Source organism: Leguminivora glycinivorella, chromosome 21, assembly GCF_023078275.1.
Source record: "Leguminivora glycinivorella isolate SPB_JAAS2020 chromosome 21, LegGlyc_1.1, whole genome shotgun sequence".
NCBI lineage: Eukaryota > Metazoa > Arthropoda > Insecta > Lepidoptera > Tortricidae > Leguminivora > Leguminivora glycinivorella.
The window spans coordinates 10,155,007-10,167,817 of NC_062991.1; positions in this window are offsets into that span (position 1 = coordinate 10,155,007).

Below are 12,811 nucleotides of genomic sequence, written 5' to 3' on the forward strand. Positions count from 1 at the left end.
ATCAAGTAAACATACATTTCATCGGAAATGAAAATGACGTTATACCTAATTAGGAACATAAAGTTAATGTTTGCTTAAATTAGACGACAATTTTTAAATTGATAATTTCTTCTTCTTTCCGACATCAGCATCACACGGGACAGTGTGAAAATGCTCTAAAAAATATACAAATCTCTAAATTTTATTGCAGTTTATTATTATTATTTAAAATTATAAAACCAGATCAATATTTCCATCTCTTTTAGTGCCACAGTAAATTATAGGTACTTTTTTTTGCAGAACCCCCCTATTTTCTGTCAACCCTACACTCATCACTGTGAGACTCTATGACGCCACACGCACACATCCAAACGCAACTTACACAACCAAACACGAACCTTCCCACACGACATTAAAGTCCTTTTTCATTTACACTGTTTACAAACATCTTCACTGCCACGCAAGTTCCATGCAACTGTCAGTGTAATATGAACTTTGCTCGATGGTAGTTAGGGGTATAGTTGCATGGATTACTGTAAAGAAAGTTTGTATGACGTACATACATACATACATTGTGGGGTCATACAACAATGTCCAGGAAACTTGGGAGGACATGCGGCAATGACCTTTGGTGAATCTGTTTTGATAGTTGTCAGGATGTTTGCCAAGCTGATAGAATGAGCGTAGAATGTTTGTGTGAGCTTGAAGTTTAGGGTCCTCCCTAAAAAATAAATAAATATTGGGGACACCTTACACAGATCAACTTAGCCCCAAACTAAGCAAAGCTTGTACTATGGCTGCTAATCGACGATATACATACTTAAATAGATAAATACATACTTATATACATAGATAAAAACATCCATGACCCCGGAACGAATATCTGTGCTCATCACACAAATAAATGCCCGTACCGGGATTCGAACCCAGGACCGCGGCTTAACTTGGCAGGGTCACTACCGACTGAGCCAGACCAGTTGTCAAAAGTGAGGATGGTTACATTTCTTGTGTTCGAACTTTAGAGTCCTATACATAAAGCTTATGCTTAGTTGCTTACGGGCCTCGTGTCTTGGGTCGATCTTTATACTAAACAATCTAAACATACTTTACAATAAAAACCGGCCAAGAGCGTGTCGGGCCACGCTCAGTGTAGGGTTCCGTAGTTTTCCGTATTTTTCTCAAAAACTACTGAACCTAACAAGTTCCAAACAATTTTCCTAGAAAGTCTTTATAAAGTTCTACTTTTGTGATTTTTTTCATATTTTTTAAACATATGGTTCAAAAGTTAGAGGGGGGGGACGCACTTTTTTTCCTTTAGGAGCGATTATTTCCGAAAATATTAATATTATCAAAAAATGATCTTAGTAAACCCTTATTCATTTTTAAATACCTATCTAACAATATATCACACGTTGGGGTTGGAATGAAAAAAAATATCAGCCTCCACTTTACATGTAGGGGGGGTACCCTAATAAAACCTTTTTTTCCATTTTTTATTTTTGCACTTTGTTGGCGTGATTGATATACATATTGGTACCAAATTTCAGCTTTCTAGTGCTTACGGTTACTGAGATTATCCGCGGACGGACGGACGGACGGACGGACGGACGGACGGACGGACGGACGGACGGACGGACAGACAGACATGGCGAAACTATAAGGGTTCCTAGTTGACTACGGAACCCTAAAAAGGAACAAAGGTTGCAAGGTAGCATAGGCTGCTAGCCCATTTCCCGCACCATAATTGAAGACATATCCGACAGTCAACTTCTACTAAATATGTCGTACATCCACGGGAGGAAACGGGTGGTGAAATTATTTTTGGTAAGTTTTGAAGTTCTTAACCTGTCTTCACCCATACGGGGGATTTTTTATGTACCTTACTATTATACTATTATAATATTAAAAATCGTAGCCGGAATAGTAACGGGATAATCGACTTGTTGATTCAAATATATTGCCGATTCAAATGACAAGTAGCTTGTTGTTTGAACCAAAGAGCACGTAGGCGCTATTTTAACCAAAAACTTGTTGAACGAACATTCGATACGCTTACCAAGCGTGATCGTTTGCAACTTGTTCGGTGTAGGGCGCAGTTTTCGACGTCGAATTAGCGGAGATCTGCTTCCACTCTCTTCACCCAATGCAAAATGATGTACCTAACTCTAATTGAAATAATGTAAATGTAGAATCAATCTGGGAGACAACTGAGACAAGTTGCACTTCAGTTACAGCACATTGCAGCAAAAAGAAGAGAAGCTCTTCCCTATTAACTATGTCCGAGTGAAATCCCGGTAGCCCTCCCTTGGGGCCTGGGCTGGATGTAATATATATGTCTATGTGACCCATGTGAAGTATGCATGGAAAAACTGTGAGCGCCCTTGTTTGCGCGACGTATGTATAATGTAGGTAGACAAATTTAATATGAGAACTCATCTTCTATGACGGTTTTCCCTGCAAAAAATTTAAATGCCGGTTATTCCCAAATTGACCTTACCCTAATCCATTTGCCACAGTTTTCCCCAAAGACCCAGAACCTAGGTCATACTAGGCGGTCTAGCACTACTTGCGTTCTTGCACCCGACCCGAGTCCATACTTGAAGTCGCGCTTGATTCATAAAATTCTATAGTTCGAGAACATGTAAGAAAAAATTAGGTAGGCTAGGTCAGAGCCACGGACACAGCCGCGATGGTTAACGTGAGACGGCTCTGCTACTGGTTTTTAAAGACGATCATCTAAGTTATCACGTCAAAAAAACATAAGTTGTGATACTACAGTAAAAACGCTGCATTTAATCAATATGGCTGCAATATGGTCAAAAAGATCTTTCATCGCTATCAGCTCTTGCGTTTTATAAACATACTCATAAAAGTTGTGATAGACAGCCAGAGGGGAACCTAGGACATATCGGAATTGGGCTAATTCTACAACGTCGCAATAGTTCTACCGGTCACCCTACGATACTTCACAACAAATTACCCTTGAGCTGACTAGAGACAAATCCATCTCAAACATCAAAGACATGACAGAACGAAAGACTACACAACTCTGAGGTTCTGAATTTAAATTGGATTCACTTCAGTTCGATTCCGATCTGAGCTGAAGTTCGATCCTGTTCTAGACCACATTTTTTGCGCACCTAGTTACTTTCTTCAGCTGCAAGAGCAAACAGAAAAGCACTATAGAGAAGGCCATAAAAGTTGTAGCGCTACAGGAATTCTGCGAGAATATTTTAAACATAATAATATGTGTCAAACGGTAGCAAAATTAGCCACCTTGTAGGGTTGCCAATGCCAACCGTACTATATAATATAGTACTGTACTATATTTTGGCCCAGCGTACTATATTCTATATGAATTATATATAGTACGCAAATTTACTATATTTTTGGGGTCCTTACCAGGGCCGAATTTACCCTAGGGTCAAACCGCCAGGAGCGGCGTTTTTATAATGAAAACGACCTTTCTTAAAGGGCTCCACACGGTTTTCATCGGTTTTTGACAAGTTTTGAGTTGAAACTCCTAAATTTGCACTAACAGACAGATCGAATTATAAGACCAACGGCCATCGATTCTTCAATCTTTTATCACTAGTCGTAAGAGCCATATTATGAAAAAAAAAGTCATACCTACTTATTTTTTTATCAATTTTTTAAACATGGTCTAAAAAAACACTTTTATCGAAATTTGATTTAAGTGAAGGCTGTTTCTTACATGAACTCGACATGTTTGAGTTTACCTTTGACTTTTCTAAAAATTCAAGAGAGATTTTAATTTTAAACTAATTAAAAAAAATACGACCAAACAAAAACAGTTTTTGACCCTAAAATTATTCAACTTTGATGCCAAATATCACAGAAACAATTAACTGTGAGGTAATTATGAGATACAGTTTTGTTTAAAGACGATGCTGTTAATATGGCTTTAGAAACTATCATATAATCAACGGATTCAAATCGAAGGTCATTGGCGCAGGGAACGCCCTTAAGCGGATTCTCTACTCCAATGAGCTTCGATTTGAATCCATTGGTATTATGATAGTTTCTAAAGCCTATCATATTACTTAACAGCATCGTCTTTAAGTCATCGTTACTACTCTCCCATAATTACTTCACAGCTCATTGTTTTCTGTAATATTTGGCATCAAAGTTGAAAAATTTTAGGACCAGAAACTGGTTCCTTGTTCTACACTTTTGCCTTAATTAGTTTAAAATTTAAATCGCTCTTGCATTTTTAGAAAAGTCTAGATTTCATATATGTAAGGCCCTTCACCAAAACAAAATTCCGAAAAATATTTTTAAGACAATGTTTAAAGTTTATAAAAAAATTGTAGGTGCGTATTCATTTTGCTTCATTTGTTTTTTTTTTTTCAAAATATAGGTTTTACTAATAGGGATAAAAGATTAAAGAACCGAAGGCTGTTTGTCTTCTAATTCTATCTGTAGTGCAAGTTTACCACCTTGGGAGTTAACACCTAAATTTCTCGCTATAATCATTAATTAAGATGTGCTATGAAGAATTGGTACTTATTACAAGATCTATCATGGAGAAATTGGAAAGAAATTGGCAGGACAGCCACTAAAGTTCTATCAGTGCGGTCTTAACTTAAGTGCTGATATTCTGAGACATGGACAGTCAAGGAGCGAAAGAGACCAAAAATCAACGCACTAGAAATGTGGTGCTGAGGCGAATGTTGAAGTATCTTGGACACAACTCCATACAAAGGTTTCAATACTCGAATACCTGAAGACAAAAAGAGAGGCTCAGATACTTCGGGCAATGTGACGCAACGTATAGCCATGGAAAACTTGTTACACTCAGGCCCCGTAGCCGAATGGCATTTCTGCGACCCGCAACACCACCGAAACGCCGCAGAAATGTAGTCTGGCTCTGTCGCGCCAATACGCAAGAGCGATAGAGATAGGTAGCTACGAAAGAGATATAATCGTGAGCGTTTCGTGAGCGTTTGTGCATTCGTCTACGCACACTGTACATATGCCGTCTATTCTATATCTATCTGTACCAATAGTTTACTATGACAAATTGGTTGTGATCACGCTTGACATAAGTGCAGTTACATCATTACTACGTGCGTTCCAGATCACTAGATGACAGAAAGGTCATTATCATTGTCATCAAAACAATGTTAGGTAGTAGCTTGTTATTGTTTACAGGTGGCATGCTTTGTTACGTTTTTTATTATTACTTTTGTTATGACATCTACAATAGGCTACTAGACTCATATCTAATTTGGCACAATAAATGATTGTCTTCTGTAATATTTCACATAAGAAACCAATATTTAATTATTTTGGGTTTTAAATGTGTACGATGACTACTTATTTTTGATTAAAAAATGTGAGTAATTTTTTTTTTTTTTTGGCCACCGAAAACGCTGTCGGCCGTGTAGTGACGTCATAGAATTCATGTCAAATCAATCACTGACATAATGACCTTTATGCCTCGAAATTCAAAAATCGGCTCCCAGAACCAGCCAGGTTCGGAGATGGTCAAATTTGTATGAAATTACTTTGCATTCTTGTGGATAAAATTCAACTTTCTAATCCGTTTTCAAAGAATCAGGAAAACCTTTACCAGTTGGTGTGGTGAAAAGATATTTCCATCTCTTTAAGATTCCTAAAACTAGTAATTATTTCATTTCTTCTCAAAAGTTAGCTATCCTGACCTAGACCAATCAGAAATTAGCACTCATATTGAGTAATTCTTACCTTTAAACTGATAAAACCTGCAACTCATCAGTAAATATTTACCATTTACTTGAACTTAATGAATTGATATCTCCGTATGTGTCAATATTTTTCGTCTGGGTAGCCGGAGATTAAATATTACAAACAATAGTAATCTTGCAGATATTTAGACCAGTAATATCAAGTTAAATGTACTACTAAAGGACTAAGTGCAAGTAACAATTCTGAATGTATACAAGTGCAAAGTATCGTAAAACCAAGCAACTAAAGTTCAGGGTCTGTTATGCGGAGAGGTGGCTAAATTTTGGAGTAGGTCTTGAGGCGATCTGAAAAGGTTCTCAGATGCTTGTCTTATCATAATCAACCTAAGGTTCTCAATATGGTAGCTGGGAGCGGGCCTAAGTGTAGCCAAGAGTACTATCGTTGTCTCTCCGCGGTGAACGGTACACGACTAGCGTTGCACCAACGGAATTGCGACAGAGAGAGATAGCTACCATTTGCGGAATATGCGGATGCATTAATAACACATAACATAACATAGCCTTTATTTCCATGACTTAAAACTTAAACAATCAAACAAACAATAAATAGTTAATTAGTTAAGTAATACATAATACTACATACAAGGTTAAGACATGGCCCCTGTTCTGGTATAGGCCTCCTCCAGCTGGCCTGGAGGCCAGTGGAGGCCAGTTTTTAGTGCCTTTTCCATCCAGTCTATCCCCAAAATGCAAGGAAGAAAGGAAGGTATAATTAATTTGTATTTAAAAGTACTATTATAAAAAATACAGCGGTTTTAATAATTAGAAAAGCTCTTTTTTTTTGCTATATTTCGATAAGCTGGAGAAATGCAAACAAACAATACTAGACTTCCTTATTAGGTACTTTCAAAATGAGACTGAATAGACAATATATCCTAGGATATCTTTTTACTGTTTTAAATATTTTGCATTGCACTGCATGAAATACGCACAAGTTCAAGAGTTTCACTTCAAAAATTGGCATATTTCTGGCAACAGTCTAACATTTTTTGTTTAACGCTTTCAGTTGGAAGTCACATTAGAAGTTTCACTTCAATAACTCGGTTTGTATGGGAAGGTCGATTTCGACCAAGCTTGTCAGGGACCCTCAAAAATTTGGCAATTTGCGTACGGTCCCTGAACCCAGTGAGTTCAATAACGTCAAAGGAAGTGGATATTTTGTAGGAGCTATTACGAGGTGTGCCTGCCTTGAAATTGGGGGATTAGATGGACCGCAAGGCGATGACTTGTACAAAGAAACCGCTGTGATTGAAGCGAATGTTATGCATAATGTTATGGAACGAAGTTGCTTTTCACAAATCTGGCTAAGTTCATCGGATTGAGCAAAATATAGTGAGTAACATAGTTCTCATCATCATCCTCCTTGCGTTATCCCGGCATTTGCCACGGCTCATGGGAGCCTGTGGCCCGCTTTGACAACTTATCCCACGATTTGGCGTAGGCACTAGTTTTACGAAAGCTACTGCCATCTGACCTTCCAACCAACCAAAAGGCCTTATTGGAATTAGTCAGGTTTCCTCACGATGTTTTCTTCACCGAAAAGCGACTGGCAAATATCAAATGGCATTTCGCACAGTTCCAAATACTCATTGGTACGCGCCGGGGCCGAACCCGTGACCTCCGGATTGAAAGTCACGCGCTCTTACCGCTAGGCCACCAGCGCTTTTGATGAGTGTCATAACAGTTCGCTGTCTTCTCTAAAAAAAATCTTTGAAGAGAGTGCGAAAGAGCGCAAGAGAGTGAGAAAACTACATAAGTTCGAGTTGTTTTCGATGCAGGCAGTGTCATCAATAAAAAATCATAAAGCAGGCCAAGGAGTTGCCAAAAAATAAAGTTTAGAATAGACTCATTGCGTTGTGATCCTCACTACAGATCGTTCCTGCTTAGCTGATGCTGAAAAACTAAAAATTTAATTACAATTTTAACACCAATAAAAATTTAAGGTTATGGAGACCAACATGTAGTCAAAATTAATTTTAGGGTTATGATTTTCACTTCAGTCTGATTCAACAACAGTAAATCCTATTGGCTATCGGCCCACTGCTGAACATAGGTTTTTCCCAGGTATACCTGTACCGCCCTCATTCCTCGTGGTCGTATATTTGTCACTTGTCATATCATGCATCACTTTCTTCTTGTCAAAACGTGACAGATATGGTGACAAATGATAGACACCATCTTATATCTGCAGATCGTTGGACCCACAGCTTCGCTTACGCTTAAAGACTGCTGAAGTGTGCAAAAGAGAAGCTGTCACGTACATATATGATCAGGTAGGTGGAAAAGAGGCAGACTACAAATGAAAAAACGTGACCATTTTTTGATGACAGGCAGCGGCCGCTAGCGGCCTACTCAATTTAAGTTAACGGATTAATCGGACCTTTCAGTACAAATAGTTGTATTTAGAGGATACAGTGGGTGATTTACGTTTCGATTAAACAGTTAAAAAATCAAATGATTCATGTTATCATACATAATTTCTGAATTTAATACGCACAGTGACACTGGTCCAATTTTGGGCTCACTTTTGATATTCGACAGTTCTTCTTTGTCATCCTACTTCTATGGTTGGACCATCTTGTTGTGGAACTTTTTCTAGTTTTTTCCCCGTTAGTTCCTTGAAAATTAAGTTAAATTCTATTTACGATCTATTTTGTTAGGTACTTAATTATGTTTATTAAATCCTTTCTTTTTATTACTTGTGTCCGTACATTATTTTATGACTTCTGTACATTCTCAAGTGACATATAAACTAACCCCATACGAATTATCCCGAGGACCGTGAGGTTGAACAATCTTCTTATCACGGTTGTTTACGCACGCAAGTGGACGGTTCCCTCTTGGATCAATGATCTGAGGGTGAATGAGTATGCACTAGGTGCACGTGCGAAATGAAGCGAATTTTTTCATTTATATTTTGTAAACCTACTCATACGATTTTGACGGAAAAATACTTGTTAGAGTCTGAAGCGGGAGATTCCGAGTTGGATACCCCATTGTGAAGATTGGAAACTTTTTTCTTTACTCAGATTAAATTATGTATTATTTTTCGAAAACAGATGCCGTTTTTCCAAGTTGCAAACTTTTCCGTTTCTTGTCACTTTGTTTTTCTCAATAACTTAATTTCTAAAAAGCGCTTCAACCACAGAATTTAACAAAGTAGATATCTCATTAAACAAAATGTAGATAGGTGCGACGACGAGTGAAGCGAGCAAACTTGTTGTAAGTAAATTCAGTTCATCAATTGCGGTAAAAAAAAACACTTTATTTCATTTTTAACTTCTGATTAGCAGAAACGTCTGCAATCGATGCCACTAGGCTTAGAATAAATTTAAAAGGCCAGAGGCCGTGAGTTCAAGTCTCACCCAAGGCAGACATTTTCCACTTTTAAATTTACTTTATTTCATAGTACCACATAAAATTAAAATCAGAAAGTCTGAAATACGCGAAAACGAAATACGTTCATTTATTTTACAAAATCCCTCGTATGTTTATTAAAACATGTAATGAGTAATGTTGTGCTTTGTTACAAGTGACCCTTGAGGAGGTGAAGGTCGGGCACAATCATAACTGACAGGCCCTTGGAGGGTGCACTTGACTCGCAGTGCTGATTCATTCAGCAAATGCATAATATTCTAAACTCTTGAGGTTTTAAACCTTTTTTAGGGTTCCGTAGTCAACTAGGAACCCTTATAGTTTCGCCATGTCTGTCTGTCCGTCCGTCCGTCCGTCCGTCCGTCCGTCCGTCCGTCCGTCCGTCCGTCCGTCCGTCCGCGGATAATCTCAGTAACCGTTAGCACTAGAAAGCTGAAATTTGGTACCAATATGTATATCAATCACGCCAACAAAGTGCAAAAATAAAAAATGGAAAAAAATGTTTTATTAGGGTACCCCCCCTACATGTAAAGTGGGGGCTGACATTTTTTTTCATTCTAACCCCAACGTGTGATATATTGTTGGATAGGTATTGAAATATAAATAAGGGCTTCCTAATATCGTTTTTTGATAATATTAATATTTTCGGAAATAATCGCTCCTAAAGGAAAAAAAAGTGCGTCCCCCCTCTAACTTTTGAACCATATGTTTAAAAAATATGAAAAAAATCAGAAATGTAGAACTTTATAAAGACTTTCTAGGAAAATTGTTTTGAACTTGATAGGTTCAGTAGTTTTTGAGAAAAATACGGAAAACTACGGAACCCTACACTGAGCGTGGCCCGACACGCTCTTGGCCGGTTTTTTTAAATTTATAATAAATCTTAATACGAAAAGTGAGCGAGCTCCATTGTTGTGGAAAATTCCAGAAAAAAAATAAAAAAAAAAATCATCCTAAGCTTTTCCAAGTGTTCCATTTTTGAATTTATAAGCAAATAACCTGCATGGTGTATAACTGGCTAGTATCGATCAAATGACCATGGAGTATCTAACGTCTTTTGGCATGACTATCGTATAACGACATAAATAGGCTAGTTTCCTATACTTAAAATAAAATATTTTATGCAGTGCATGAAATAAAGCACCACATGATTAGAAGAAAAATATGGACAGTAGTTATGTTTAAACATAATTTCTATTTAAAAAGTCATAGAGAAAGATATAAAGTAAATGAATTGACCGTGACGTCACTCCTCAGTTTTTCATAGTAATTCCATATAAGCAAAACGTTTTGACAGTTTTTAAAAAGAAGCTGATTTGACTAGTAGAAAACTAGCCTATTATTGTCCCGGATTTTTAAGAACCTCTTTTTGACACATTTCTATTGAAATTTGTAGAGATGTGGCTAAGACGAATCGATTGCAAAATCTAGCGATTATATACGAATTGTTTGAATCGATTGTATGATGGTATGTAATTGAAAATATAAGTGAAATATTAAACTAGAAACGGTTATATTAAAACTAAAATTAACAAAGCACTGATTTCTAAAATCTTCTCACTGAAATAAGCCGCGAAATTCAAATTTTCTATGGGACGATACACCTTCGCCCTACAACTTCAATAATTATGTTTTCATTCTTATAACTGGTAATTTTTTGTCTATGTTCGTAATGAGGCTAAACTTCCTAGCTTAGGGCCCCCCACATCTAGCGTCTGGTTTGTTCGTTGTTTTCATCTTATTTAATTTTATTGTAATTTTTACTTCTTTAAAGTATCGTATATTGTAATAAAATATTCGATTTCTATCAACTGATGGAAATGTCATTTGAATCGAAATAATAGACTCTGTTTAATTTGAAATAATAGACTAGTTTAAAAATAAAAATAATAAAAATGAACGATAAAAGTAAATGCTGTGTGATAAATTAATATCGTAAAATACTCACTAACGAAGATCCGCAAAAATGTAACATGTGTTAAATTATGTTTAAAGTAAGAGAAATATTGTTTTGAAGTACTTGATTTTTTTAATATTATTACAGGATTTTATTTAAAATTTCATTAGGCTGTGCGAGTTTACGTTTTGTGGACGATGTCATGTGTCAAAAAGAGGTTCTTACAAATCCGGGACAATAATGCGTAGTTACTTCTTTTTTCAACCGAACATATCTTGGACTGACACTAGAGGTCTCTCACAGTTTAGGCCACTTTAGGCGAAAATTCTTTCGTGCAGGTTACTAGTCAGCAAAGACAAAACTCCGTATAGACAGATAAACTCTATAATACTCGATCCTCTTTGCCAGTCACATGTGAGATGCTAACACAAAATGATAATTTAAGGATTCTAAGGTGCAGCATATTGTTTTCTTTTCCATTATGTGATTATACTTAATATTAACACCATCTAACGGAGAATCAACCAAAGGTCATCTAGGCGACCACATACAGATGTAGTGAGAAAAGCTTTTCCTTCGTATTTTTCCGGAAACGTTCGTATTTGTCATGCTAGTTCAGACAGTGTCAGTTCGTCTTGTACTGAGACTGACTGAAATAACATGACGCGTTCGTACGTTTCCTTACAAATACCTACGAAGGAATTTCTTTTCGTACTACGTCAGTACTCAGTACTTCTTGATGGTTTCGGACGTTTTTTTCTTAGACTATCTGTCTATACAGAGTTATACATGTCTTTGGTATGTATATGATGCTTACACGCGTCGCCTCAATTTTCTCCACATGTGATAGGCTCTAATTGCAATCAATCAACGCGAATTCATGGGATTGCTAAAAGGCAATGCACCTTACACATACAGTGTGACTACCGAGTTTTTAATACCTTACCCCCATTGTTATTATTTTGGTTTCCTAGCGATAGTTTTCTTGAGCGAACAGTTGGTATTTTTACATTAGTTGTTAAACAATGCCGTGATCGTTATCCCGGGAGGATTATCAAGGGAGGATGATGATATGTTATTAAAAACTGACTGGTACGAGGGGTAAACACACTGTGCCGGGGATTGAACCCACGACTTTCGGATTGAAAATACTCAATTCAATCTGGCAGGCAAGAATTGTTGCGTGATAAACGATATATGCGATAAAGTTTATCCCACTAGTGCTACGCCCGCAGGGGTCTCCAAACTTTTTGCCTCAGGGCATAACCGTGTCCACGGCCCGGATTCGGCCACCCCTGAACTAAACAATAACTTCATCCCCTCAGAATGCGTGTGGCGGCCCGCATCCGTGTAGGATTCCACATTATTGCCATACAAAGACCTCCTGCTGAGTTCCATACACATTCAATTTATACATAGTTCAATTCATGATGGCGCGCTGATATCTCAAATCTAACCTTTAAACAAGACAAAGTATACGCCTTAGTGAATGAAATGATCTGTAACTTTAAAGGACATGAAGGGATATGATTTGTTAATTTGTTGCTGGTCAATTCGAAATCGCTGATAAGAACAGCGTTAGGTAAATTATTTTGGGATTACCCGGATTCTCGTGTTAGTCGCATAGCAACAATTATTGACAACTCGTCGAATACTACTCGTTGAATACTTGTCGTAGTATAAGGGTCAAATACATTCCACAATTCTTCTCTCTCCGAACAGACTCTACGCTTTAGTTGATTTTACAATTAGGGTTCATTGGGGGTAATTTCGAAGCACAGAAATGCTCGGGTAATTTCGAAAGGGGAAT